Here is a 6,000-nt window from a genome sequence, read left to right as displayed (position 1 = left end):
AAACATAAAACAAGATAAGCAGTCTGTAAGAAAGGGGATAAAATGGTTGATAAAACCTCAGCAAATGTCATTAGCTAAATCCAGATTTCAATTTCAAAGTAAATACTCAGATGTTAGATTGAATTAAACTAATTTTGATATTGATATTTTTAGAAGCTCATTCTGTTTAAGTGAGAATTGACTATAAGACTTCATCTCCTTGTTCTACACTTTTTGAATTTCTATGGACCCATTTCCAGGATGAATTTCAGGGATGCTATCAGATTTTTATCTGTTCCACATGTGGGTGCCTTCATACCCAGCCTTTGGGAAAGATGGGGCATGTGCCATGCAAATGCTGGGGTGCTTTTGCTGCTGAGAACTCCCCTGCTGTTAACTAATTCTGTGATTCCTGCTCACTGAGTCATAGTCAGGCCTTGGTATGACTACACAAGAAAGCAACTACAGGAGATGCATTGAAGAAGCAGGTAGTTGCTGAAGCTACCAGGCTGAGAATGGGCACAGATTAAATAATAAGAGGATGAGTCACTTCTCTATCTGGGTGTACCTTTGCCTGTCCTGCCTGCCCCTGACCTGTGCTCCTGATGGAAAAAAGCAAAACAAAATCATAGACAAAATGGTAGATTTGTGTTATTATCCTCTTTCAGATGTTGTGATCAAGGATACTGTTGACCATCATGGGAATTCTGATAACTAGTATTTGTTGTGGTTTAACACCAGAAGGTAGCTCAGTACCACATGGCCACTTGCTCATTCTCACTGAAGTGAGATGGGGGAGAGAATCGGAAAGGTAAAAGCACAGAAACTCATGGTTTGAGATAAAGACAGTTTACTGGTAAAGCAAAAGCTGTTGGTATTTTGTCTACAAAATTAGGTCATACATGACATCATTTATATTTTGTACTTTATTACAAATCAATCAAACAAACAAACAAAAAACCTCTGCTTATGTAAGGTAAAGGCTTTTATGAATTTCAACTAAAATCTGGAAAACTGAAGTTACTCTCATTTTTAACCAGTATATCTATATGCTTCATCACATCACTGAATACTTTGCTGGTTAATCTGCATTACAAGCAGTGCATGAAAATTTCAGAAGGCAAAACTGTAAACATGTTCAGATGTCCATTTGTTTATAGAAAGGGTGTGTTTCTATAGTTCTTTACTGGTTATGCATCTATAAACTTTAAGGGAAGGTTCTGACAGTGGTGGATAAAGAAGATGAAGACAGTGATTTCCATCTTAAAGATGATTATGTTTGTTCTTTGTTTCTGTTTATTGTACTATTTTAGCCTTGTATGCTCTTATGAACTGGTGAAAAGACTGATGTGTATTAATTGGAAACTCCAGTTATTCAGAACACAGGCATATAGTTTCAAGCTACTCCCCAGTGGATTTAACTGAATGTATGCATACAATATGCTCCTCATGGGATACTGAACATCAAGGATAATTCAACTTTTATCTGCCAGCCATCATGCCTGTCTGCTTCCATCTCTCTGATTCATCTTACAAAAAACAGAATTTCCCAAGAGTAGTACCACTCACTCTTTGTTATCTAAGTGGCACGAAGAAAGGCCATATGTTTGTGGGTTTTTGCATGGTTGGTTGGTTTTGATTATAGTTGTCATTGGGTCGGATTGGTTTTTTTTGGTTTTTTTTTTTTTTTTTTTTTTTGTTTGTTTTTCTTTTTGGTCTTAATTCTTAGCACTGAGAAAGAATGTATAAAACTAAAATGCAAAACTTCTAAATAGGAAACACACAGTTTTCACTTTCTTCAAATTCCTCAAATGGTCCAAATTAGGAGGTATGATTTCCATATAGTTCATAATTCTGTTCCAACTAAATAAGTAATCTATTTTTCTAGATAAGAGGCATATGTAGCAGAATAGTAGTATAACATAAATAGTACAAGGTGGTAGATCATTAGGGGAAAATCATTGTGCGTTAGGGAGTAAAGACTAAGACATAATGAATAGAATATTAAATAGATATTAACAATTTTTATAACAAAGCCAAATTCTCTCTTAAATGCAACCTTGTCTTCAGCATCCATCTGGGGAATGGAAGACTTTAAGAGCCGTTTGGATGTGGTACTCAGGGATATGATTTAGCAGAGGTTGGTTTTTGGTTGGGGTACTGGTTAGGCTGCGGTTGGACTTGATGATCTTCAAGGTCTTTTCCAACCTGGATAATTCTATGATTCTATGATTCTATGATTGTCTTTAGACAGGGAAGAGGTGGTCCATGAGCACCTAGGCAACACTAATGTTCAAAAATCCATGGGACCTGATGGGTTGCATCCATGGGTGCTGAGGTAGCTGACCCACTCTATCATCTTTGAGAGGTCTTGGAGAATGGTGGAAGTGCCTGAAGACTGGAGGGTAGACAGAGTCACTCTGGTCTTCAAAAAGGGCAAGACAGAAGATCTGAGTTATTATAGGCCAGTCAGCCTCACCTCTGTCCCTGGAAAGGTGATGGAACAGCTCGTGCTGGATGTCACCTCCAGACAAATGGAAGAAAAGGATGTCACCAGGAGTAGTCAGCATGGGTTCACCAAGGGGAGGTCATGCTTGACCTCCTTTGTAGCCTTTTAAGATATTGTCCCTGGCGGGGTGGATGGAGGGAGAGCAGCAGATGTAGTCTACCTTGATTTCAGAAAGGCTTTTGATACTGTCCCCCATGACATCCTTTTAACAAAGCTGAAGAAGTGTGGGATAGATGAGTGGACAGAGAGGTGGGCTGAGAACTGGCTGACTGGCAGAGCACAGAGGGTCATTGTTGGCTGAGCAGAGTCCAGTTGGAGACCTGTAGCTAGCAGTGTTCCCCAGGGGTCGGTGCTGGGTCTGGTCTTGTTCAACATCTTCATCAATGACCTTGACAAAGGGATAGTGGCCACCCTCAGCAAGTTTGTTGATGATAAGAAGATGGGAGGATTGGCTGACACGCCTGAAGGCTGTGCTGCCATTTAGCAAGACCTGGACAGTCTGGAGAGCTGGGCAGTAAGAAACTGGATGAGGTTTGACAAAACCAAGAGTCTTACACCTAGGAAGGAATAATTGCATGCACCAGTACAGGTTGGGGGGTGACCTGCTGGAGAAGAGCTCTGCAGAGAGGGACCTGGGCATCCTGGTGGACAACAGGTTGGCCATGAACTGTAAGGGTGCCCTCGTGGCCAAAAAGGTCAATGGCATCCTGGGGTGCATTAAAAAGAGCATGGCCAGCAGGTCAAGGGAAGTGACCCTCCCCCTCTGCTCTGCCCTGGTAAGGCCTCATCTGGATTACTATGTCAATTTCTGGGCTTCCCAGTACAAAAAAGGCTTAAAAAGAGTCAAGAGGAGGGCCACAAAGACGGTGAAAGATCTGGAGTTTGATTTCCTGAGGTATCTATTTGATGCAACTTTTGATTTGGTAGGCTCATCTTATGACTTCAGATGACATCTGTAAACCTCCTAAACTTAGTAACCATAAACTTCATTAGTTCTGTAGTTGGCATCTGTGTTAGTACAGATTAGGCTTCTGCTTTGGAACTTTATGTGATTCCTGAACTGCAGTAAAATACAGTCCACACTTTTCTACAAAGATTCTTCTTCTCTGTGTTCTACAGAGTGAAGAAGGAAAAAGGAGCAATAGAACAATGCATACATCATTCAGTCTAATCATAGTTTCCTTTCCTCTCTGCCTGACTTCCTATTTTTTCTGTAAAATTTAAAGTCATTTGAAAATGCACAAGTCTTGACTAATACATCTCCACAATTGTCATGGACTCTTGAATAATAAACAGGTTGGAATATATAGGGTTTTTTTTCGTTTGCTTTTTGGCCATTTACTCTTAACATCTGTTCTCCTCTGCCTGCATATACAATTTCTTCATTCTGTCTGTACTTTGACTAAAAAAATGAAGGATGCCATAGCCATCTTATTCTAATATGCCACAGATTTGGCAGATTTGGCTTTTATTTAATGGGACTTTCTTGCTACATGTACAGGGAGACAGCTTGTTGATTATCCTTTTGCTCTCATCATCTTTGCTGCTCTGCTTTGCATCTTGCAGAGATAATAGTCAAGTGAAGAAAAAATATGAAGAGGCAGAGATGTCTTAAATTGAGGGTTACATTAAATTGGGAATTAGATCAGTTCTGTGTTATACAAAGAAACCCTTTATATAAATATTACTCAGAATGATAATATTATGAAACTCAGACACCTGTTGAACACCAAGATTAATGCCCCCCTCAAAGAAAAACCCAGGCAATATTAACAGTTGTTAGTTTCTTCCCAAAAAACATTGTGAACAAAGATGTTATATTTTCTATTAAATGTTTAAGTGCTTTTTCCCTTTAAAAATATTACTTTATATTGTCTTTAAAATAATCCAGCCTCTAATTTTATCAGCTATTTCCCTACCCTAACCATAAATTTTATAAAATAGTAAGAAATTCCTTATTGAAACATTTTATATCCTTTACAGAGTATAAATATTTTTGTACTTTATTATTCCTTATTATACTCCAGATTAGAATTTCTGTTTCTTAATCTCTAATTAATCTCTTCTTATCTCATTCCACAACTTTTACCTTTTTCCAGTTCTCTTTCCATCCCCTGCAAGGGAAGGAATGATTGGCTGTGTGGTGCTGCACTACCTGATGGGTTAAACCACAACAATATCAAATACTGCAGCAGTAGTTCCATCTCTATATACTCAGTTTACATTTTGAATGTTGCTTTTCTGTCTAGGCATTTTAGAAATTAATTTCGAAAAATAAAATTGTAGAACCTGAGAATGTTCAGATCAGTTAGGAGTAAAACAAAATACATGATATTACTTGCATGTGCTTCTATATTTGGAGCACTTAGGGAATTTACTATTCATTTCTTCATAAGCTAAAAATAAGAATCTTCATGCAGAAGCTAATAAAATTTTCTCTGGCGGATTGTTTGATCTTTCATTCAAGATTGTCTCAATCTTCAGCATTCTTCACCAAAATGCAACAAAATGAATTTGCTCTTTTGCTCTTTAATATGTAAGTTAAGGATGATTCATTAAAAAAAAAAAAATAAATAAATAATATATATATATATATATGCAGTTGTTCACTATGAGCACAACACATATATTCTCTAATATCAGGATTGGACTTCATGATCTTTTGAGGTCCCTCCCAAACCCTGACATTCTGTGACTGTGATTCTGTGATACATACAAAACAGAATGCTAAAATGTTAGTACAAGACAACATGAATATCCTGCAGTTTCCAGGAGCCACACAACTGTTAATTTTTCTGATGTATTGATAAATATCACTTAATAAAAAATAATGAATTACTATTAATGCTGCTCAAAATATGAAATATAACTTCTCATAAAAACTGCTCCATCTGCAGTACGGAAGAAATATCAGCTGAAATTCAGCTTCATGAATTTTTTTTAATCTACATTTTCTATTGACTCAAAAAGTTATTTACGGAAAGTTGAAAGAAGCTGCAGTCTTTTTCCCATTTATATCCTACTACTTAACAAGCATGGAAGAAATCATGGAATTATTTCTTTTTCTGGAAGATAAATGTAGACAAAGAATATATAACAGCTGCAGTACTATAACTTTTCACAGTTGTCAATTAAGAGGAAACAGATCATCAAAACTTGATTGCTTCATTTTATAATGATCTTCTACATTGTGTTATTTTAAAAGGCAAGTGCCTCTTGACACATTAAAAAAAAAACAACAAATCTTGGGAGAGAAGAAAGCTTTCAGCACTGACAGCTGATGCTGTGCAACAAGCTTTTACCAAGACAAGATGAAAAATGTGAAGCTTATTCTCAATTTTCCACTTCTTGTTAATACAAACAATGATTATAATGACAGCACAAAAGACTAGATTTGAAACAACGCTATGATGGTGCTATCAGTAGAAATCACAGATTCTTCTAAGTTACTAATTTATTTATTTTTCATTCAAGATGTCTGGCAGAAGTTATAGAGACCCTCCTAGGGGGGA

Source organism: Excalfactoria chinensis, chromosome 2 (genome assembly GCF_039878825.1).
Source record: "Excalfactoria chinensis isolate bCotChi1 chromosome 2, bCotChi1.hap2, whole genome shotgun sequence".
Taxonomy (NCBI): Eukaryota; Metazoa; Chordata; class Aves; order Galliformes; family Phasianidae; genus Excalfactoria; species Excalfactoria chinensis.
This window is presented reverse-complemented; position numbering follows the sequence as displayed.